The sequence below is a fragment of the Bubalus bubalis genome, chromosome 19 (assembly GCF_019923935.1).
Source record: "Bubalus bubalis isolate 160015118507 breed Murrah chromosome 19, NDDB_SH_1, whole genome shotgun sequence".
In the NCBI taxonomy this organism is placed as follows: Eukaryota; Metazoa; Chordata; class Mammalia; order Artiodactyla; family Bovidae; genus Bubalus; species Bubalus bubalis.
In genome coordinates, this window is record NC_059175.1 from 69,874,685 (window position 1) to 69,899,680 (window position 24,996).

Here is a 24,996-nt window from a genome sequence, read left to right on the forward strand (position 1 = left end):
CGCAATTCAACCAAGATCAGCGACAAGTCATCATCTCACGTCACGTTAAACAATGCAGCACCACCTGCTCCTCCACCATCAGGAACCGGCCCAAGTGTCTGTTTCCACCACTCGCAGTCAACACTGCACTAGAGGCCCTGTCTAGTACAACAAAGTGAAAGAGAAAGTCACTCAGTCGTGTCCAGCTCTTTGTGACCCCACGGGCTATACCGTCCATGGACTTCTCCAGGCCAGAATACTGGAGTGGGCAGCCTTTCCCTTCTCCAGGGGATCTTCCCAACCCAGGGATCAAACCCAGGTCTCATACATTGCATGTGGGTTCTTTATCAGCTAAGCCAGGGAAGCCCAAGAATACTGGAGTGGGTAGCCTATCCCTTCTCCAGGGGATCTTCCTGACCCAGGAATCGAACCAGGGTCCCCTGCACTGCAGGCAGATTCTTTACCAAATGAGTCATCAGGGAACAAGAAACAAGAAAAAGCAAAAGTCACGAAGACTGCAAAAGAAGAAACAAAATTGTCTTTATTTGTAGACAACATAATGCTGTATGTAGTCAATCCTAAAAAAAAAAAAAAAAAAAAAAACTATTAAAGCTTCTAGAATTAAGAAGTGAATTTAGCAAGACCATAGAATAAAAAGGCAATACACTATAATTGATTATATTTTCTATGCTATCAACAGAGAGTTAGAAAAAGATTTTTTAAAATATGTATCATGAATAGCATAAAAACATTTTGCAGTAACAAAAATATCAAAATATGTACAATATTTGTACACTGAAAACTATAGAATATTGCTGAGAAAAATTAAATAGACCTAAATTATTGGATAGATATGTCATATTCATTGATTGGATTTTCAGTATTCTTACAGTACAAAATGCCCTTCAATTAATGGGATAGATTAATTACAATCCAAATCAAGATCCTAACTGGCTTATCAGTAGAAAGTGGCAGGCTGGTTCTAATACTTATATGACAATGCAAAGGATCTGGCTGTTTCAAAATGGGTTAGAGATGGAGGACTCAGTCTGATTACAGAGTTTGCTACAATAACAATGGTATTGGTATTAAAACAGGCATGTGGATCAGTGGAACAGAATGAATAACCTAGACACAAATGCACATTTCGGTGGTCAGACAGTTTTCTGCAAAGATAATAAGGCAAGTTAATGGGTAAAGGGGAGTTATTTAGTAAATGGTACTAGAACAGTGAGCAGAGTTGGAGTCAAAGCAAAAACAACGCCCAGCTGTGGATGTGACTGGTGATGGAAGTAAAGTCTGATGCTGTAAAGAGCAATATTGCATAGAAACCTGGAATGTTAGGCCCATGAATCAAGGCAAATTGGAAGTGGTCAAACAGGAGATGGCAAGAGTAAACATCGACATTTTAGGAATCAGCGAGCTAAAATGGACTGGAATGGGTGAATTTAACTCAGATGACCATTGTATCTACTACTGTGGGCAGGAATCCTTTAGCAGAAATGGAGTGGCCATCATGGTCAACAACAGAGTCCGAAATGCAGTACTTGGATGCAATCTCAAAAACGACAGAATCATCTCTGTTCATTTCCAAGGCAAACTATGCAATATCACCATTTCCAAGTCTATGACGGGACCAGTAACGCTGAAGAAGCTGAAGTTGAACAGTTCTATGAAGACCTACAAGACCTTTCAGAACTAACTAAAAAGATATCCTTTTCATTATAGGGGACTGGAATGCAAAAGTAGAAAGTCAAGAGATACCTGGAGTAACAGGCAAATTTGGCCTTGGAGTACAAAATGAAGCAGGTCAAAGGCTAACAGAGCTTTGCCAAGAGAATGCACTGGTTATAGCAAATAACTTCTTCCAGCAACACAAGAGAAGGCTCTACACATGCACATCACCAGCTGGCCAGCACCAAAGCCAGACTCAGCATATGCTCTGCAACCAAAGTTGGAGAAGCTCTATACAGTCAGCAAAAAAAAAAAAAAAAAAAAGACTGGGAGCTGACGGTAGCTCGGATCATGAACTCCTTACTGTCAAATTCAGACTTTAATTGAAGAAAGTAGGGAAAACCACTAGGCCATTCAGATATGACCTAAATCAAATCCCCTACGACTATACACTGCAAGTGACAAATAGATTCAAGGGATTAGATCTGATACAGTGCCTGAATAACTATGGTTGGAGATTCGTAACATTGTAGAGGAGGCAGTGAACAACACCATCCCCAAGAAAAAGAAATGTAAAAAGGCAAAATGGTTGTCTGAGGAGGCCTTACAAATAGCTGAGAAAAGAAAAGAAGCTAAAGGCAAAGGAGAAAACGAATGATATACCCATTTGAATGCAGAGTTCCAAAGAAGAGCAGGAGAGAAAAGAAAGCCTTCCTCAGTGATCAATGCAAAGAAATTGAGGAAAACAATAGAATGAGAAAAACTAGAGATCTCTTCAAGAAAATTAGAGATACCAACATTTCATGCAAAGATGGGCACAATAAAGGATAGAAATGGTATGGACCTCACAGAAGCAGAAAATATTAAGAAGAGGTGGCAAGAATACACAGAAGAACTATGCAAAAAAGATCTTCATGAACCAGATAACCGAGATGTTGTTAGAGACACCTAGAGCCAGACATCCTGGAACGTGAAGTCAGGTGGGCGTTATGAAGCATCCTTACGAACAAAGCTAGTGGAGGCAATGGAATTCCAGCTGAGCAATTTCAAATCCTAAAAGATGATGTTAGAGTGCTGCACTCAATATGTCAGCAAATTTGGAAAACTCAGCAGTAGCCACAGGACTGGAAAAGGTCAGTTTTCATTCCAATCCCAAAGAAACGGAGAAGGCAATGGTAACCCACTCCAGTACTCTTGCCTGGAAAATCCCATGGGCAGAGAAGCCTGGTAGGATGCAGTCCATGGGGTCGCACAGAGTAGGACACAACTGAGCGACTTCACTTTCACTTTTCACTTTCATGCATTGGAGAAGGAAATGGCAAGCCACTCCAGTGTTCTTGCCTGGAGAATCCCAAGGACCGAGGAGCCTGGTGGGCTGCCATCTATGGGGTCGCACAGAGTCGGACACGACTGAAGCGACTTAGCAGCAGTAGCAGCAGTGGAGGTGATGGAATTCCAGTTGAGCTATTTCAAATCCTAAAAGATGCTGTGAAAGTGCTGCTCTCAATATGTCAGCAAATCTGGAAAACTCAGCAGTAGTCACAGGACTGGAAAAGGTCAGTTTTCATTCCAATCCCAAAGAAAGGCAATGCCAAAGAATGCTCAAACTACCACACAGTTGTACTCATCTCACACGCTAGTGAAGTAATGCTCAAAATTCTCCAAGCCAGGCTTCAGCAAAACGTGAACCGTGAACTTCCAGTTGTTCAAGCTGGTTTTAGAAAAGGCAAAGGAACCAGAGATCAAATTGCCAACATCTGCTGGCTCATGGAAAAAGCAAGAGAGTTCCAGAAAAACATCTATTTCTGCTTTATTTACTATGCCAAAGCCTTTGACTGCGGGGATCACAATAAACTGTGGAAAATTCTGAAAGAATACCAGACCACCTGACCTGCCTCTTGAGAAAGCTATATGCAGGTCAGGCAGCAACAGTTAGAACTGGACATGGAACAACAGACTGGTTCCAAATAGGAAAAGGAGTAAGTCAAGTCTGTATATTGTCACCCTGCTTATTTAACTTCTATGCAGAGTACATCATGAGAAATGCTTGGCTGGAAGAAGCACAAGCTGGAATCAAGATTGCCGGGAGAAATATCAATAACCTCAGAAATGCAGATGACACCACCCTTATGGCAGAAAGTGAAGAGGAACTAAAGAGCCTCTTGATGAAAGTGAAAGAGGAGATTGAAAAAGTTGGCTTATAGCTCAATATTCAGAAAACGAAGATCATGGCATCTGGTCCCATCACTTCATGGGAAATAGATGGGGAAATAGTGGAAACAGTGTCAGACTTTATTTTTTTGGGCTCCAAAATCACTGCAGATGGTGATTGCAGCCATGAAATTAAAAGACGCTTACTCCTTGGAAGGAAAGTTATGACCAACCTAGACAGCATATTAAAAAGCAGAGACATTACTTTGCCAACAAAGCTCCATCTAGTCAAAGCTATGGTTTTTCCAGTGGTCATGTATGGATGTGAGAGTTGGACCAAAAAAGAAGGCTGAGCACCAAAGAATTAATGTTATTGAACTGTCATGTTGGAGAAGACTCTTGAGAGTCCCTTGGACTGCAGGGAGATCCAGCCTGTCCAACCTAAAGGAAATCAGTCCTGAATATTCAGTGGAAGGACTGATGCTGAAGCAAAAACTCCAATCCTTTGGCCACCTGATGCGAAGAACTGACTCTTTGGGAAATTCCCTGATGCTGGAAAAGATTGAAGGCCAGAGGAGAAAGGGATGACAGAGGATGAGATGGTTGGGTGGCATCACTGACTAGATGGACATGAGTTTGAATAAATTCCAGGAATTGTTGATGGACAGGGAAGCCTCATCAGGTGGCCAAAGTATTGGAGCTTCAGCTTCAGCATCAGCCCTGCCAATGAATATTTAGGCTTGGTTTCCTTTAGGATTGACTTGTTTGATTTTGCATCTTTTAATGTCTTGGCTGCAATCACCATCTGCAGTGATTTTGGAGCCCAAAAAAATAAAGTCTGCCACTGATTCCATTGTTTCCCCATCTACTTGCCATGAAGTGATGGGACCGGATGCCATGATCTTAGTTTTCTGAATGTTGAGTTATAAGCTGCTTTTTCACTCTCCTCTTTCACTTTCATCAAGAGGCTCTTTAGTTACTCTTCGATTTCTGCCATAAGGGTGGTGTCATCTGCATATTTGAGCTTATTGATATTTCTTCTGGCTATCTTGATTCCAGCTTGTGTTTCATCCAGCCCGGCATTTCACATGATGTACTCTGTATATAAGTTAAATAAGCAGGGTGACAATATACTAACTTGACGTACTCCTTTCCCAATTTGGGACCAGTTCGTTGTTCCATGCCTAGTTCTAACTGTTGCTTCTTGAACTGCATACATATTTCTCAGGAGGCAGGTAAGATGGTCTGGTATTCCCATCTCTTTCAGAATTTTCCACAGTTTTCTATGATCCACACAGTCAAAGGCATTAGCATAGTCAATGAAACAGAAGTAGATTTTTTTTTCTGAAATTCTCTTGCTTTTTCTATGATCCAACTGGTATTGGCAATCTGATCTCTGGTTACTCAACCTTTTCTAAATCCAGTTTAAACATCTGGGAGTTCTTGGTTCATGTACCATTGAAGACTAGCTTGAAGGATTTTGAGCATTACCTTGCTAGCATGTGAAATGAGTGCAATTGTGCGGTAGTTTGAACACTCTTTGGAATTGCCTTTCTTTGGGATTGGAATGAAAACTGACCTTTTTAGTCCTGTGGCCACTGCTGAGTTTCCCCAATTTGCTGGCATATTGAGTGCAGCACTTTCACAGCATCATCTTTTAGGATTTGAAATAGCTCAGCTGGAATTCCATCACCTCCTCTAATTTTGTTTGTAGTGATGCTTCCTGAGGCCCACTTGACTGCACATGTCAGCATGCCTGGCTCTAGGTGAGTGATCTCAGCATCGTGGTTATCTGGGTCATGAAGATCTTTTTTGTGTAGTTCTTAGGTGTATTCTTGACACCTCTTCTTAATATATCTGCTTCTATTAGGTCCATACAATTCCTGTCCTTTATTGTGCCCATCTTTACAAGAATTGTTCCCCTGGTATCTCTGATTTTCTTGAAGAGATCTCTAGTCTTTCCCATTCTATTGTTTTCCTCTATTTCTTTGCATTGTTCAGTTAGGAAGGCTTTCTTATCTCTCCTTGTTATTCTTTGGACAACTGTATATCAATTTGAAAAACACAGATGCCAAACACAAAAATGGATTGTATGCCTAATATAAATCTGTAAAATTCCTTGAAGAAATAATTAAGAGAAAACATGTGTGATATTGAGGCAGGGAGAGATTTCTTAGAATGAAAAAGTGTAAATCCCATAAAATAAAAATTGATAAATTGAACTTGAATAGAATTAAAAACCTCTGCTCTTGGAAAGATTTCTAAAAAGTAAAAAGGCATGCCACCAACTGGGGAAAATATTCACATGTCAGACCAAGGGTTTATATCCGAAATATATAAAGAACTCTTGTAACTCAATAATAAGAACACAAATTGCCAAATTTTTCAATGTTGGCAAATATTTAAACATGCTACATATAAACAAAAGATATGAGAAAGATCAGTAAGCACATGAAAAGACATTGATTGAGTATGAAACCATTGGAATAGTTAAAATTTAAAAGCTTGAAGACAGAAGTGCTGGCGTGGATTTAGAGTAAGTGCAACTCGCACCATTACTGGTGGGAACAATGCGCTCCCTGGTAGAGCCGTCAAGAAGGCCTTGTAACGTCCGAAGTACACTTATTACAAGGTCCTTGTGCTACACACCGCTGGCACTCCTAGATATTTACCCAAGGCAAGTGAAAACAGTCCACATAAAACGTGTGCATGCATGTTCACAGCAGTTTTATTCTTAATAGCCTCAACGAACACATAAAATCACGCTCTGATAATGATGCTTAAATATACAATTAGAGAGAGGTCGGGGGTAACTTAGAAAACATGATCAACAAAATGAAGTTTACAAGGAAAGGATAAAAAGGGAAAATATGGTACCTAGAGAAACAAAAAACAAACAGAAATATGCAGAAAAAAAGCTAAGCCTATCAGTACTTATAGTAAATGTAAGTGAGCTACATTCATGTCATAAACAGGATCTTACAAACTGGGTTTAAAACATCCTATTTTAAGTCAATTGAAGAGACACATCAAAACATGGAAGTTGAAAAGAATGGGAAGGATAAAGACAGGCTAATCAAATGTTAATAAATTGTAAGCAACTGGAGCAACATTGACGTGGAACAAATCAGAGTTCAGAGCTAAGAACAAAGTGGCTGAGGCTGGATACTGATATAACCAAGGGCACAATGCACTAAGAACTGCCATCAGAAACCTTGTTTGTCCCCAACAGTACTTCTCAAAAGGACACAAAATAAAGACAAGGGAAGCATTCTCACAGAAGCAGCATAAACTTAAATTTCAGAAACTATTAACAACAGATTAAACAGAGAAAGTGTTTAATCCTGAAAAGTTGGACATCACACTTAACAAGCTATATCTACTTTGCTTTCAATATTAAAGTTGAACAATGAAAGAATATGCTGTCTTTTAAAATAATCATGAAACTGTCACAAAAATTGAGCATTTATTACTGCACATAGAAATTTCAATACATTTTAAATAAATCTTAGAGTAGACAGTCTCTTGATGGATATAAAAATTGATGTTTAGAAAAGAAATAAGATGAAAACTGCATAAGTTTGAATAAGAAAAAATGGGAAAACACAAAAAAACAAAATTCACCATGGAAGAAGAGCATAAATGATTAAAACTTTACAGAAACACATTTTAAAATCTAGACGTAATGAAATTATCATGGAGACATAAATAGACAATACTGTCTCAGGAACAGGTAGAAAATCTAAAACAATGGACTATTTTGCAGTTGATAAAAAGCAAGGAATTTGATGATATGAAAAGTTCTTAAAGGTTCTTTAATGAAAGAAGACGGCAGAGTATGCACAGCAGATTCTATAGGACCTACTGCATTATCTATTGAGTATACACCTATTATTTCACAGTTTGTGGTTCAGAAATCTGAGTGACTTAGAATCTCTGGAAAGGCTGTGGTGCTGCTGATGGCTGAGACCACAGCCATCTCACTGGGAGAAAATCTAACCTGATCCCACTGGGATCAAGGACCCTCCTCCAAGTTCAAAACATGTCTGTTGGCTGGCCATGACCCCCCACCAGGCAGGTTGCTTCGCAGAGAGCTGGTTTTCCACCAGAATAGGTTATCTGAGTAGCACAAGAGAAAGCGCACCCACAATGGAAGTGGCAGGCTTATAACTCAGACTTGGGAGTCCACCATTTATGCCATATTCTGTTCAAAGGCTTCCCAGGTGGTGCTAAGAGGCAAAGAACCCATCTGCCAATGTAGGAGATATAAGAGAGGTGAGTTCACTCCCTGGGTGGAGGAGATACCCTAGAGTAGGAAATAGCAACCCACTCCAGTATTCTTGCTTGGAGAATCCCATGGACAGAGGAGCCTAGCAGGTACAGTCCATAGGGTCACAAAGAGTCAGACATGACAGAAGGGATTTGGCACGCACATGCTAGCCAGTTAGTGAAGTTCTAGCTCCTGTCATATGTATGTATACGCCTAACACGCCTGCACATGCATATGCACACGCCTGTGCCCAATATGTCTGTAGATGCATGTACATGCACAGAAATGCGTGGAGAAAGCTCCAAACAATACACGCTGACCCTGAAGTAAGATTGATATACTGGTCTGAGGTGGGTGTATAATAGCAGGCCTCAAAATCCACCCACGTCCTAATCCCAGAACCTGGAAATGAGACCTTATTTGGGAAAAGGGTCTTTGCAGCATCCTTTCTGCTCACACCTACAGTCAGCACCCAGCCACATGACCTAGCTGCATGGCATTCTGGGAAATGTGGTCCTTACTCCAGGAGACCATGGACTCAGCTAAACACCAAGGTTCTGTGTTTCTAGGACTGGGCGGTTTGTGTGCCGAAGGGTTCCAGGCTATAGCATTTCCCAGTCACGACAGTTCAAAATTGCGTCCTGTGGACGCCAGTCCTTATAAGAAGCAGGGGCTTGCTGATGAAAGGCAAACAGGTTTTGTTGCATCAGCCAGAAACAGTCCATCATTGAAATCATTCAAATAATGCGTAAGGATTCAAGACAAGTTACTATGGTGTTACCATTTAGCTTTCCATGGTTTTATTAATAGGATATGTGTAGATCACACTTGCTTTATCATACACAGAATCTAACAAGTTATAGAGGCGATCTTCACGTTTTATTTCATATATTACTGCTTCATCCTTTTTCAGAATCTACTTAATAGTCTACTGTTGGACTGAATCATAAGGTATGTGACTGAGGACCTATTGGCTATCTTTTTAAATTGTAAAATGCTACATACCTGTGGTAAAAATAAAAAAGAAGAAAATCAAGAAGTACACAAGCTCCTCCTAGTTTCCCTTATCCCATTCCTCAGAAGTTATTCATATGGAATTTAACCATACAGGATGAATCTTAACAAAAGCTTTCAGTGTGTGTATCAACTGTACAAACCACTGATCTTAGACTTGCCAAATAATACTCCATCCATGAACTCTTACCTACTGCGTTTCCCTGACAGTAGATGTTTACTTAATTTTAGGCTGTTACAGACCCGCAGTAAGAAATGCCCTTTTAAGCAATTTTGGGGGTATTTCCACAATTTAAATTTGTAGAAATAAGATTCCTATTTCAGAGATTATGAAGACTTAAAATTTTGAGGAGCACTGCCAAGTGGCCTCCAAAAAGTGTGACGAGTGTCTATCCATGCCCCGATCTGTAATGTCCGTTTCCCCTCTGCCCTGGTGGACACAGTCTCACAGTCACCCACCAAATCGCTTGAGCTTTTCTCCTTCTTGTTGTTGCTAAAGTTGTTTCCTTTCAAAGTAGGTTCTTTGGGGGTTATTTTTTCATTAATATGATATTACGGTTGCCTATCTTTTATTTGGAGATTTAGGACATAAGTTTAATAAATTTTCTATGAATTTTATAAACATCTTTATTTGCTGAAAGTGTATATTCATAACATTTATGTATATACAAATATATATTATATATGCAAAATTTCAATTAAGATATGTCACATAAAAGGCACTAGTTGACAGCTGCTACATGAATTCCTCTTAGAAAACTGTCTTTGTCAGCATAAAACCTTGAGAAACTTGAGACCGAAGCTGACTGTTGGCAGAAGCCCACTCATGGAACAGTGGTCACCGCGCCCTAAGAAAGAGCGCGCGCCCTGGCTTTTGGGACGCAGGCCCGGGTGGACGAGCACCGGGGCTGGGAGGGCCGCTCTGGCGGGGAGGGGGACACTCGGGGGAGGGGAAGGCCTTGCTCTCGCTGCAGACCCTCCCCTCGTTCTCCCGTCGAGGCCGAGCCGGTCCGCGTGGGTCCCGCGGGCGGGCTCTGGGCGCGCCTCCCGGAGCGCAGGTGCGGAGCGCGGCGCCTCGGGGCGCGGGGTGGAGTCGGCCGTGGCCCCCGCCTCCCGAGTCTTCCAGCAGGCGGTGCGGAGTCTGGAGTGAAACTGGTTGAACCAGTTGCGCTCCGGAGCCTCTCCACCTGCATGCCGGCCTGTGGGACTGGAGGGCGCATTCCTGCGGCAGAGGAGGCTGCAGGCTGGAGAGTGGGGGGAGGGGCGAGGGGCGCCCCAGCGGGGGAGTGGGGGGCAGAAGACTCCCCACAAGCTGGAGCGGGCCCGGAATTCGGACGGTACCCTCCGCAGGCCTCCATGGGGACGGGAGAGGGGAAAGGCCGGGAGCCTTCCGCAGCCCGAGGGCAGAGCCGGGGCGGGCAGAGCCGGGGAGGTGAGCGCTCAGTCGGGGAGACCTTCGGGCAGTAGGGGGACCCTGGAAACCGAAACTGGAGGGAAGGGTCGGTGGAGACGTGAGAAGAGTCAGGGGAGTGCAGACCTGCTTCCCGCCGGCCCCTGCCCCTCCCCAGTGAGTCAGGGCGCTGTGTTCTGGGCTGCGGGGGCGGTGAATGTCCCCCAGATGCCAGCCGAGTCTGGGTGGGGACAGCCGCTCTCCCTGCTTTCAGAGCAGTCCTGAGTGTTCTCTCTCAGGACCCATTGGTTCTGAATTCCTCTAAAGTCTGTGTTGTTTAGTAGCTAAGTCTTGTCTGACTCTTTGCGACTCCATGGACTGTAGCCCACCAGGCTCCTCTGTTCATAGGACTCTCCAGGCAAGAATACTGGAGTGGGTCCCCATTTCCTTCTCCAGAGGATCTTCCCCACCGCTGGGATGGAACCCGTGTCTCTTGCATCTCCTGCATTGGCAGGCAGATTCTTTACCATCTGAGCCACCAGGGAAGCCTGTAATTTCTACATATTGTAGTTGGTTGAATAGACAACCCTCCCCGCCAAAAAATATAGATCCACTTGGCACCTCTGACTATGACCTTATTTAGATATAGGGTTTCTGCAGATGTGATCAAGGCAAGCATTGGCCTGGGTTAGGATGGGTCTAAGTCCAAGACCATGTCCTAAGAAGAGGATGCAGAGTGGAAGACCACGGAGCACAGAGGCAGAGCTTAGAGATGGAGAGTTGGCCCCAGACACTGAAAGAGGCCTCAGGAGAGAGCCTGCCCTGGGCAGCTGGGCGTCACACTTCTGATGTGAGGAGCTGTGAGAAAACCCACTCCTGCTGGTTTCAGATCAGCTCCATCACTCAGTCAAGTCCAACTCTTGCGACCCCAGGGACTGCAACACGCCAGGCTTCCCTGTCCTTCACCAACACCCAGAGCTTGCTCAAACTCATGACTCATGTCCACGAGTCAGTGATGCCATCCAACCATCTCATCCTCCGTCGTCCCCTTCTCCTCCTGCCTTCAATCTTTCCCAGCATCAGGGTCTTTTCCAGTGAGTCAGTTCTTCGCATCAGGTGGCCAAAGGACTGGAGTTTCAGTCTCAGCATCAGTCCTTCCACTGAATATTCAGGACTGATTTCCTTTAGGATGGACTGATTGGATCTCCTTGCAGTCCAAAGGACTCTCAAGAGTCTTCTCCAACACCAGAATTTAAAAGCATCAATTCTTTGGCGCTCAGCTTTCTTTATGGTCCAACTCTCACATCCATACATGACTACTGGAAAAAACATAGCTTTGACTAGCCAGACCTTTGTAGGCAAAGTAATGTCTCTGCTTTTTAATATGCTGTCTAGGTTGATCATAACTTTTCTTCCAAGGAGCAAGCATCTTTTAATTTCATGGCTGCAGTCACCATCTTCAGTGATTTTGGAGCCCCCCAAATAAAGTCTCTCACTATTTGCATTGTTTCCGCATCTATTTGCCATGAAGTGATGGGATAGTATGCCATGATCTTAGTTTTTTGAATGTTGAGCTTTAAGCCAGCTTTTTCACTCTTCTCTTTCACTTTTATCAACAGGCTCTTTAGTTCTTCTTTGCTTTCTGTCATAAGGGTGTTTTCGTCTGCATATCTGAGGTTATTGATATTTCTCCCGGCTATCTTAATTCTAGCTTGTGCTTCATCCAACCCAGCATTTCACATGATGTACTCTGCAGAGAAGTTAAATAAGCAGAGTGGCAATAGACAGCCTGACGTACTCGTTTCCCAATTTGGAACCAGTCCGTTGTTCCGTGTCCAGTTCTGACTGTTGCTTCTTGACCTGCACACAGATTTCTCAGGAGGCGGGTCAGGTGGTCTGGCATCCCATCTCCTGAAGTCACTTTTGCACTTTTGGAGTCACTGTCTGCATCAGTCACAGGCAACAAACACGCCGTGAACTCCGTCCTGCTCCCGTGGGACTGGACGTCTGCGCCCGCCTCCCCACACCTTAGGGACGCTCTCTCTCACTGTCCTCAGGTTCCTGCTTAAAGGTCTTCTTGTCAGCTTGACATCTGACAAGAGGGCCCTCTGATCACTGCCCTGTGGCTGGTCCCTTCCCCCATCACTTCCCCCACAGCAGAAAACCGGACGGATTCCATGGATCCTCCTGCCCAACCTCTCTGACAGTCTCCTCAGCAGACACCTCTCGGGGCCAGGGTCCAGCCCCGGAGACCTGTGCCTGTCCCTCCCTCTAGCCCGCAGCTTCCCAGGTCTGCACCTGCCGTGTATGAGGACCGCTGGGACCTGAGCACAGAGACGAGCCCCAGTTCTGCGCTCACAGGACTCAGGGACGCCCTGCAGAAGGATGTCGCTACACCCACAGAGCCCTCCGGAGGCCCTTCAGGGAGAGAGCCCCTCCTCATTCTACTCTAGAGCACAAGCCTGGACGTCCAAGGCAGTCGAGAAGGCCAGCCGCCTGACACACATGTCCCGGAAATGTTTTTCCCTCCAACAGCAGAGGAAAAGGAGACTCGGATGAGAAATGGTGCTTACCTCACAGGTGACTGAAAACCATGCTGGATTTTCTTAATTTCTTCTTGAGTAAATGGAATTTCCTTTGTTTACTGTCCCTTGCTTGGCTGCTTAGGCTGCAGTGTGGAACTGAAGATACGGTATTTGTTGCATATTTTTGGATGCTTTTGGCATTACCAGTGTGTGTGCTAAGTAGCTTCTGTTGTGTTCAACTCTTTGCAGCCCCATGGACTGTAGCCTGCCAGGGTCCTCTATCCATGGGATTCTCCAGACAAGAACATTGGAGTGGGCTGCCATTCCCTTCTCCAGGAAAGGCAAAGTGAAAGTCACTCAGTCGTGTCCAAATCTTTGCTACCATGGACCACACTGCTGCTAAGTCGCTTTAGTCGTGTCCGACTCTGTGTGACCCCATAGACGGCAGCCCACCAGGCTTCCCCGTCCCTGGGGTTCCCCACACAAGAACACTGGAGTGGGTTGCCATTTCCTTCTCCAATGTATGAAAGTGAAAAGTGAAAGTGAAGTCACTCAGTCATGTCCGACTCTAGCGACCCTGTGGACTACAGCCTACCAGGCTCCTCTGTCCATGGGATTTTCCAGGCAAAAGTACTGGAGTGGGGTGCCATTGACTTCTCCATGGACTGTAGTCCATGGAATTCTCCAGGCCAGAATACAGGAGTGGGTAGCCTTTCCCTTCTCCAGGGGATCTTCCCAAGCCAGGGATCGAACCCAGGTCTCCCGCACTATGGGCAGATTCTTTACCAGCTGAGCCACAGGGGAATCCCAACAATATTGGAGTGGGTAGCCTTTCTCTTCTCCAGCAGATCTTCCCCACCCAGGAATCGAACTGCGTTGCAGGTGGATTCTTTACCAACTGAGCTATCAGGGAAGCCTTCCCTTCCCCCAGGGAACTTCCCAACCCACAGACTGAACGTGTGTCCCCCACGGCTCCTGAATTGCTGGCGGGTTCTTTATCAACTGAGCCACTGTGGAAGCCCTAGCATACCAATAACCACACTAATTCCTAAAAGCCAATTACCTTTTTCTTTATAACTTTCTTTGTAAAAGAGCTTTTATCAGACTGATGAAATGCATGGAAGCCCCAGCCAAGGTAATATATCATATTAATGTAAAATTTGCATTGCTAAAATATCGCAAATTTTGTTTGAATACAGACCAAAAGCACGGCAACATTAAAATGTTTAATTTGTTTAGATTATCATGATATACTAACAAATAAAGATTGGGATGACTATGAAAGAAACAAGCCAAAACAAAGCCAGAAACAAACAAAAAATAACCGTGTTGATACAGGTGAAGGGGAAGCTCACTGGAGATAAAACTGTGATGCTTTAATCTTATTATGTCTTTGTCCACACCATCAAGACCCTGCAAGACCCTGCAAGACCCAGGCACGAACCCATGCCCCGTGCAGTGGAAGCAAGGAGTCCTAACCACTGGACTGACAAGGGATTCCCGGAACTGTCATGCTTTTAGAAAAGAACAGGAAAGCACAGTCTAAACTCTAGGAAGATCAGCATATCCTTCAGCAAACCTAAGAGAGAATGAGAACACCCGGAGGACCAGCAGTGATGAGGGTGTATTGGTGTCTGCACGCGAGCGTGCCCTGGAGCACGTGGGCTGCGTCGGGAAAGCTGGTCACCGCACATGACTCTGCATGAAGCGGCTGCAGTCACTTTGGATGTTGGCAGGAGGTTTGGACTCCTGTGCTGAAATCCCAGCGCTCTCTATTCTGCATAAGTTTATAGATTATATAACCTGGTGGAGCTTGGCCTGTGTGTCTCTCCAAGTCTTCTGATGGGTTTAAGAAGAAACTTGGTGCTGCAGTCTCTCTGCCCCACAGTGCAGAGTTCTTCTGCGCAAATTCAGTATAAGTGCATGGAGCACTCCAGTGCCCCCACTCATTCCAGCTTCAGTCTGCTCTCCTGTGAACACTGGTGCAAACCCCCAGAGGGAAGAGATTAGGTCTCATGGACAGCCCCTTCCCACCTAATCTGCAGGAAGCTCAGGCTGGGGTGGGGGAGCCCGCAGGCGGCTCTAGGTGTCTGCCACTAGCCCCCAGAACGCGGTGCTGCCTGGGGAGTGAGGGGCTGCTTGCCCACCTCCCACCCACAGGGAGCCTGCCAATAATCTGCCCATTGAGCACTGTGATTTCTGTTTTTGAGCCCATCTCAAGACAAATCAGCTAGGAAGTGTGACAAACTACCTGTTCCCTTAGCTTGATGTTGGGGTTGAGTGTGCAGATCATGGGGAAGATAGCGGTCACAGTCAGGAAATGCAGGCGGAGACTGTGTGCTGGGGAAGCAGTGCATTTGCATCCTTACCCTGGTGGCTCAGCTGGTAAAGAATCTGCCTACAGTGCGAGAGACCTGGGTTCGATCCCTGGGTTGGGAAGATCCCCTGAAGGAAAAGGCTACCCACTTCAGTATTCTGGCCTGGAGAATTCCATGGACTGTATAGTCCATGGGGTTTCAAAGAGTTGGACACGACAGAGAGACTTTCACTTTCACACTTGTATCCTCACCCTTGAGCATAAACCCCATGCAACCAGACCACTTTTTTTCTTACTCATAGTAGCATTCACAGAGGCGGGCCTCGTGGCTATTACTTTGAAGGTGTTTGTATCATCTTGTCAGGCTGCCCTAGTGAAGTCACAAGACTGAGCAGAGTAAAGAATAGGAATTTATTTCCGCACCGTTCTGGAGGTCAGCAATCCAAGATCAGGGTGCCCACAAGGCTGCGTGGGTTGCATTTCCTTCTCCTGTGTGTCATGAGACATGTAGGCCTGAAAAATGATCATGTGATCATGACCAAGAGGAGTAGCAGAAGGGGGTGACAGAGGATGGGATGGTTGGATGGCATCACCGGCTCAACAGACATGAGTGAGCAAACTCCGGAGATAGTGAAGGACAGGGAAGCCAGGGTGCTGCAGTTCACGGGGTCACAAGGAGTCGGACACGACTTAGCAACTGAACAACTAACCATGACCAAAAGGCCAGGTTGGGCTTCCCTGGTGGTTCAGACAGTAAAGAGTCCACCTGCAATGCGGGAGAGCTGGGTTCAATCTCTGGGTCAGGAAGATCCCCGGAGGAGGGCATGGCAACCCACTCCAGTATTCCTTCCTGGAGAATCCCCATGGACAGAGGAGCCTGGTGGGTTACAGTCCATGGGGGCGTGAAGAGTCGGACACCACTGAGCGACTAGGCACAGGGCACAAGGCAAGGTTGGTTTGACATTTGAAAGCTGATTACTGTAATGCATCATCTTAGTGGAATAAGTTTTTAAGATATGTTTAATCAGTAGATACAGAAAAACAATTTCCAAGAAAGTGCAGCTCCCCTCCATGCTTGAAAACTCTGGGCAACCTAGGAAAAGAGGGTGACTCCTAAGTTAAGGCCGTGTTCAGAACTTACAGCAGCATCGTGTTTGGTGAGGAAGGGCTGACCTTTCTAACTAGGGTCACGCCAAAACAAGGCTGCCTGCACCGCACTGCGGCTGCATAATCCCAGAGGCGCTGGCTGGTGCAAGAAAGACAGTGGCTGAGACAGCAAACAGGCTGGAAAGGCTGAAATAAAACTTTATTCACAAAAGGCATGATTGCTTATGCAGGAAATTTCAAAATTTACAGAAACCACTATAACAAATCACTGAAGTAAACAAGATCGAAAAACACGTGGTCAATATGCAAAAATCACTGCTATTTCTAAATAAGTGATGTCAAAATATGTCACACAAAGGCATTCCCAATGGCTTAAATAAGTAAATAAAATACTTAGTAATAACTTTAGTAAATCTTGTCCAAAATGTCTACACTAAAAACTATGAACGATTCCTGAGAAAACTTTTTTGGACTCAGTGGGAGAAGGCGAGGGTGGGATGATTTGAGAGAACAGCGCTGACACATGTACATCACCGACTGTAAAACAGATGGGCAGTGCAAGTCCCACTCGTGAAGCAGGGCACGCAGTGCCCTGGGGCAGCCCAGAGGGCCCGGAGCATCCGGGACGGGGGGACACACGTATACCTGTGGCCAATGCATGTTGATGTGTGGCAAAAACCATCACAGTGTTGCAATTACTCTCCCGTTAAAATAAATTCATTTTTTAAAAAACCTAAATAAAAGGAAAGGTATACTATATTTATGGATTGAATAAGTCAATATTTTTTAAAAGACCAGTTTTCCACAAATTGATTTATATTATCAATTAAGTTCCAATCAAATTGTAGAATTTGTAGAAATTGAAGGACTAATTCAAAATTCACATGGAAATACAAAGGACTTCAAATTTCCAAAACAATTTTATGAAAGAAAAATAAAGTTAAAAGACATACTACATAATTTAAGATTGTCTGTAAAGAGATAAAAACAAAACAATACGGTATTGAGCTAAGGACAGACAGGTCTGAAAGGGACATTGTTAAGAAGCCAGAAATACACCTACACTCAAATGGGCAATTGTTTTTTTTCTGCAAAAGTGCCAAGATAATTCACTGGATAAAATATGATCTCCAATAACTGGCATGATATAACTACATACTAGATGGGGAAGAAACAACGTTGACTCTTACCACACATCATACACAAAACTATTCCAAAATGAAGCGTCATAGGTAAAGGTAAGAGCTACAATCACAGAAACTGCAGAAATCACATAGGAGAAAATCTCCATGACCTTGGATTAGGCAAATATTTCCTTAAAATAACACACATATACACATCAAAGGAAGACTTTTTTAAAACTGATTTTTATAAACATGGGAAGTTTTGCTTGTTGAAAAACTCCATTAATAAAATAAAAAGAAATTGAAAACTCAAGGTACAGATTGGGAGAAAGTGTCTGCAAAGCATATATCCGAGAAAGGACTTGTGGCCAGAATATATAAAGAACCCTTATAACACAATAATTAGAAGAAAACACAGTTTTAAAAATGACCACAAGAATTGTATAGCCACTTCAGAAAAGAAGGCACGTGGATGGCCTACAGCACAGGAACAGATGATCAACATCATTAGTCATTTGGAAAGTTCACCTTCAGCCATAATGAAATGGCCATTTTGTTCTGAAACGAACGTGCGGGGTTTTACCTCCGGGAGGTGACTGAGCTCCAACGCCCAGAGGTCAGTGCCATGGAAAGGAGAATTTATGGCTCACGTTTCACACATCAGACTAGACAACATGCCGAGTTTCTCCGAACAGTCTACACAGTCGGGATGAGGAGAAACGAGCAGTTATTCAGGCTGGTGTCTGAGTACAAAACAGGACAGGGATCTGCCAGTTCCAGGAAAAACCGCACCCTGTGACCAGACGTCCCAGGTCTGAGGGCCAGGTTGGAGCGGCGTCTTCTCCAGCAAGAAACAGCCTGGAAGAAAGCTGCCAACCGCAGCGCTAGAATAGGGCGCAAGCGTATCACAGCACGCGAGTCCTTCACCGGGGTCTGGGGCGTGCCTATGACGCAGCCCTGAAGGGAATGCTGTTCCGCTGTTTTGCAGAAGATCAGGTATATTTGGGGAAATCTGCAGAAAGGAATCCGTAGTAATCTCCTTGAGTTACTGTTAGGAAAACATAGCAAGTTTTGCAAGGATGCGTGTAACCTGAGAAAGAAATGGAGAGGATTTCTTGACTAATGGCCACGAACGTGTGCATGCATTTGCTCACGTTTGCAAAAAGAAATGCTGCAAAGACGTGTAGAAGCTAACGAGGGTGGAGAGGGACTGCTGGAGGGCAGGAGAAACGGAAAACAGGGCCAAGGCTGCACCGCACCTGCTCCCTGACTCTTAACCACGCAAGTCATGGAACCCAAAGTGCAGCTCCGCCAACACGGAGGAAAGTCCTGACACTAACTCAGGGCTGAAAAGCAAATCTTTGTATTAAACTAGTAACAGATGAAACGCTATTTTCAAGTAATTTTGTAGATTGTTTTGTGAATCCCAAGTGTGATATTTTCTAGACATTAAATGATCTGCAAAGGAAAATAAAAGCTGTACTCAGTGATTTATTGTTAGTAGTCATGCAGATATTTATAGTTTTGAAGCATTTATGTATGTTTCACAGCAAATCAAATGAATGAAAACTGGTGAAAGAATGAAGAGCTTCAATATATGAGGAAAGATATAAAGAAACATTAAATATGAATTAAGATGTGTGCTTATCTCAAATATAATTTATTATATATAATAATTCAGAACATAGATGTATAATATATATATTTCTCAGACTAATGTAAAAACATATGAAAGTCAGAGATTTCAAAAGATAACATAAAAATATGTTTTTCTCATCTCATTATAGTACACACCCAACTCGTCATATTTGTGTATAATTTTTTAAATCTGAAGTCTAGTTGATTTACAGTGTTGTGTTGATTTCAGGTGTAAAGCACAGTGACTCAGTTATATGTACGTGTATATATATATGTACAGGCTTCCCTGGTGGCTCAGACGGTAAAGCATCTGCCTGCAATGTGGGAGACCTGGGTCCCTGGGTCGGGAAGATCCTCTGCAGAAGGAAATGGCAACCCACTCCAGTATTCTTGCCTGGAAAATCTCATGGATGGAACCTGGTAGGCTACAGTCCATGGGGTCACAAAGGGTTGGACACAACTGAGCGACTTTGCTTCATATATATGTACATGTGTGTGTGTGTGTGTGTGTGCTAAGTCACTTCATTCGTGTCCAACTCTTTGCAAACCCTGCCTGTAGCCTGCCGGGCTCCTCTGTCCATGGGATTCTCCAGGCAAGAATGCTGGAGTGGGTTGTCATGCCCTCCTCCAGGGGATCTTCCCGATCCAGGAATAGATGCACCTCTTAAGTCTCCTGCATTGATAGGCAGGTTCTTTACCACCAACGCCACATGGGAAAAAATATACATACACTTCCTCAGATTCTTTCCCATGATAGGTTATTCTAAGATACTGAGTATCGTTCCCTGTGGCATGTAGTAGCTCTTGGTGGTTTATCTATTATGTATATATATTAGATTCACTGATCCCAAATTTCCAATTTATCCCTCCCCAGCTCTGTATATAACTTCTATAAAAATCATCAAATACTTATAAAAGTCCAAGATACGGAAGGCAGTGTTCCTGGCTTGGCTCCTCCAGAGAGATGCTGCCTCTTACTGTCCCCTCTCACATGTCCTGCCTGCCTGTGCTCAGAGCGGGCACCGTACTCTGAGCCCCACATCTTCTGCAGCTCGAAAGCCTGAAAGGTCTCTGAAGACACAGACAATCAAGGTGTTGCCTCTCATCACCCTGAGGATCCCGCCTGTTCCTTTTTGTAAACAGGCCCCCCTCTCTCGTACCCTCCCCCCGACTCCCCCACCTTGTCCCTGACAGCCATCAAGCTGTTCTCTTTTTCTAAATTTTTGTAATTTCAGAAATGTGCTCTTGGCAGAATCACGCAGTAAAGAAGCTTTGGCATCGGCTTTTGTCCTCCAGCCCAGTTCTCTGGAGATTTCATGCGAGCTGTTTGGACCAATAACTCACTTCTACCGTTGAGCGTTAGTTCCACCCACTGAAGGACATCTGGGCTGACTCCAGTTTCTGTTACAAATAAAGGTGCTGTGAACACCCGTGTACAGGGTTTATGTGAACACAAGTTTCTGTTTCTCTGGGAACAATGCCCAGGAATGCGATCGCCAGCCTGCATGGTAGTTTCAAGTCGAGTCTTTTTTTTTTTTTTCTTTTAATTGATTTATTGTAATTGGAGGATAATTACTTTAGAGTATTGTGATGGTTTTTGCATCATCATGAATCAGTCACAGGCATATATTTGTCCCCTCCACCCTGTACCCCCGTCCCACCTCCCTCCCTTCCAGGGTGGGGTGTAACCGGCACTGGACCCCTGCGTCATGCATCAGACTCCCACTGTTTACCTTTATCAGAAACTGCCCAGCTAGTTCCCACAGTGGGTTTACCACATGACATTCCCACCAGCAACGTGTGAATGACCTTGTTTCTTTGCATTCTCACCTTTGATGTTATTGCTACTTTATTTTCTCATTGTAGCCATCCTGATAGGTGCATATACTTCTCAGTGCTTTTAATTTGCATTTCCTTGATGGTTAATGACACTGAACACCTTTCAGGAGAATATTTGCCATCTGTATATCCCCTCTGGTGAAATGTCTTTTGGCCAAATTCTAATTGGATAGTTTTGTATTGTTTTGTTTTACTATTCGGCTTTGAGTATTCTTTATATATTCTAGATACTAGTCCTGTGTTGGATACATAATTTGCAAATAGTTTCTGTCAGTCTGCATTCTTTTCATTCTTTCAGAGAATAAAATATTAATTCATGGATTCTGCTTTTGGTGTCTAGTCTACAGATTATTTGCCTTGTCATAGATCTTGAGATTTTTATCCTCTGTTCTTCTAAGTTTCATAATTTGACATGTAAGTCTGTGATCATGTCTAGTTAATTTCTGCATAAGGTACGGGAGTTGGGTTGGAGTTTGTGTATGTTTGTATGCGCATACTTGCTTTGTGCTCAGTTGTGTCCGAATCTTTGTGGCCCCACGGACTGTAGCCTACCAGGCTCCTCTGTCCCTGGGATTTCCCAGGCGAGAATACTGGAGTGGATCACCGTTTCCTACTCCAGGGGATCTTCCTGACCCAGGGATTGAACCCCTAGCTCTTGCATTTCCTTCATTGACAGGTAGGTTCTTTAACACGTTCAATTGGTCCAGCACCATTTGTTGAAAAGACTAACTTTCCTCCATTGAATTGCTTTGCATCCTGTCAAAATAAGTCAGGAATATTTATACATGTTTGTTTTTGGGGATTTTCTCTTTTGTTCCAATGATGTAATGTCTTGGAATTGGGTAGACTGATTCTTCCCACTTTATTCTTCTTTGTCAGAATTGTTTTAGCCATCCTAAGATTCCTGCCACTAAAAATAAATTTCAGAAGAAACTTGTCTGTTTCTAAAAAAAACCCTTGCTAGGATCTAATTAGCTTTAAACGGTCGGTCCCACTCTGAATTTTTCATTAACAGTATCTTCAGTCTAGTTTGCTTTTGTTCACTTTCCTTTTTCACGAACGTCTGTGTGCTGGGAATGGCACACGTCATGCGGGATGCAAAAAACAACAACAAAATGCACGCTCGCTCTTCTCAAGGAATGGAAGCTTTGGGGCTGACTGCTAACTCAGGAATTTATTTTAAAAATGAAATGCTATTTTCAGTGTGCATAGCTATCGGGACTTAAAATTCAACGTGGCAATGCACCGCGCTTCATACTGGAGAGCCAGGGCTCCCGAGGTATGATCAGGTTTGCCTGGATCACTCGATATCAAGACAGTCATGTGCACAGAAGATGCCTAGCAGGGAAGCTGGCAGGACACGTACGCAACCGTGATTTTTCTGTTTCTGTCCCTCAGTATCCTGGGTACCTTTGAGAAGAAAAAGTGAGTGACCAAGAGCAAGCCATTCACTGACTCAGTCAGTCAATATGTGTCTAGTGCTCCACAGAGCCCCATGGCAGGGGGTGACAGAGCCCCATGGGCAGGACCTTTGCAAGTGGCAGGGACTGATGTGGAGGGATGTGTGGCCACAGGCAGGAGGGCCAGCAGGCCAGGAGCCTGGGCAGAGAGCTGGCCAGGTTCGGGCGGCAGTCAGTCCCCAGGGCCTTCAACCTCGTGGGCCCAGGGAAGCCTTTGGACACACGGGGCTCCCCAGGAAGCCATCCCCTCTCCAGGTGCAGCCCCCCTCTGTCTGATCTTGACTTGAATTTTCTAAGGCACCTTTACTGTGGGTAGTGAAAAGATTTCAGACTTCTCCAGGGCAAAAGCGCCCCTCCCCAGAGACGAGAGCGGCCAGCCCCCGAGAAGAACCAGTAGCCACAGGTGAGCCACTCACCTGATGGGCCCAGGTGAGGAGCCTGAGGGCCCGCGGGCAGCATCCTGCCCAGGAAGCCCCTCTCTCTGCCACGTTCTGGATGACACCCAGTGACAGACGCACCGGGGGCAGTCCGTTCAGAGGTCAACACTGCAAATCTAAGACTGTATCTTTACGTTCTGAAGGATGGGATGGGCGAGGGTGGGGGGAGGTGAAGCCAGGAAGAAAGAGACAGAAACATACATTTTTGAGAAACTATTTTTTTTTTAAAGAAAGCACTCCTCAATTAGTTCCCTATACTTCTGCACTATGACACTTCTTTTAAAGGATAACACACATTCTTGTTTTAATTTTCCAATTGTTAAATATTTCACATGCTAGGAATGTAGAGAGTGATAGAATCCATGTAACCATCATTTCAAGTTAACAATCTCTGGTGACATTTGCAGCAGATAGATTTTTCAGAAACAAAGCCTAACCACCAGCGTGGGCCCCAGCCTCTCTTCAAGCACACAGTGGGCCTGCAGCCAGGGGAAGAGGCCCCATAGCGACACTGCCACCCCCGCCTGTAAACAGCAGGTATATTGCTGGTTTGTTTTTCTTTTTGTCAATTGCGGCAGGACCTCAAGCTGTCCGTATCCTTTTCTGAAAGTAGTATTATTTTCCCCAGCTCAACCTTATACCCCCAGGACTGGCTCCAGCGGATGCAAGCAGAGTCTGGGGTGGTTTCCGTCATCCCTGGGGAACACTCTGTTCCAGGGGACATGCCCTGGGCTGGGCTCTGCAGCCAGGCCTCCTCTGCCTGCCATTTAGGACGCTTCCAGCCCTGCACTTTGCAGACAATGCTGCAAGGGCAGTGCCAGGGCTCAGTGCCCCCAGCCTGGCTTTTTCTCAGCGGCGGCAGACAATGAGGCAGGGATCTGGGGGTCAGCGGGGTGGGCAGCTCCTGCTTTTTCAGATATGGACAAATGTCTCCCGGATTCCTCTGTAGCAGTTTCAACGAGCACAGCAGGGAGAGCGCGCCTGATCTCCACACACCCTGGCCCTTGTTTGGGGTCACACCGTGGCATCTGTCACATGGTAAGGTGTCCCCGTCAAGAACGAACGTGGGCCTCTGTCCTCTGTGCGGAGACTCCTCCGGCCTCCTTGGCCCGTCTCTCGGGCGGCTGGCTTCACCTGCTGACCTTGGGCGCCCTTCCTGGTTCTGTAGGGCAGTCTTTGCCATTTACGGTCACTGCAAACCTTTCTCCCCAGGTCAGTGCCAGCAATTTCTCTTCAACTGAAGTTTCTTACTTTTAATGCAATCAAATTTATCAAACCTTCCTTTCTGCATTTCCGCCAGTATTAACAACAACGACAACAAAAAAAAGGCCTTCCTTACCCGCGGCTCTCCCACCCAGCTGCGTCAGTGTGCGCCTGACCACGGTCTGGACGAGCCCTTTTGATGAAGAGTCAGCAGGCGGCTATGAAACGGGACCGGGACAAACGCCCTCTATAGCCTCTCTCGTCTAATAAAAGTAATGGGCAAAACACGGTTCCTTCTCCCCCGCTGGTTTTCTTGCGAGCGAGGATCCTACCCGCTCTGGCCCGATCCGAGCGACGCTCCGGGTCACTGCAGCCCCTGGGCGCGCTCACACCCGCGTGCACGTGCCGAGCTGCGCTCCGGAGTGGAAAACAGGGAAAGCAAAGCGAGTAATGGAGAGGCTGAGGACGGCCTGGGCGTCGGGGGGGCGGGGGGGCGGGTGGTGAGAGATGGGTGTGTATGAGCTAAGTTCTTCCAAAGGCTGTCTCGCAGAAACATTTAAAAGAAAAAAAAAAAAAAAAAGGGACACCTTTCATCTGTTTCCACTTGCCTACAGCCGCTCCCGCGGCGCGCGGACCTCCTCGGGCAGCGCGACTGTGCGCGCGCACGTGTGTGCAGGTCGGGGCGCCTGGCCGCGCGGCCGTGAACGCGGAGGGCAGAGCGCTCGCCCACACTGTCCTTCCAAACGATCGCCGACCGCTGAACGAAGGCGCTCGGGTCTTGGCGGCTTGGAAGAGGGTCTCGGGTCACTGGAATCCTTCATCCCATCCGCGGCGCGCGCACCGCCGCCCGCGCACCGCCACCCTTCGG

At 45.3% G+C, this 24,996-nt stretch overlaps 2 long non-coding RNA genes across 2 annotated transcripts; both read left to right on the forward strand.

The window, feature by feature from the left end:
- The first annotated feature begins 17,788 nt into the window (after positions 1 to 17,788).
- Positions 17,789 to 20,640, forward strand: LOC123330541. The gene is made up of 2 exons (XR_006546536.2): positions 17,789 to 18,547; positions 20,425 to 20,640. It is a non-coding gene; the product is annotated as an uncharacterized LOC123330541 (long non-coding RNA).
- Positions 20,641 to 23,821: 3,181 nt separating this feature from the next.
- LOC112580653 lies at positions 23,822 to 24,418 on the forward strand. Its single transcript, XR_003104994.3, has 2 exons — positions 23,822 to 23,963; positions 24,226 to 24,418. It is a non-coding gene; the product is annotated as an uncharacterized LOC112580653 (long non-coding RNA).
- Positions 24,419 to 24,996: the final 578 nt, after the last annotated feature.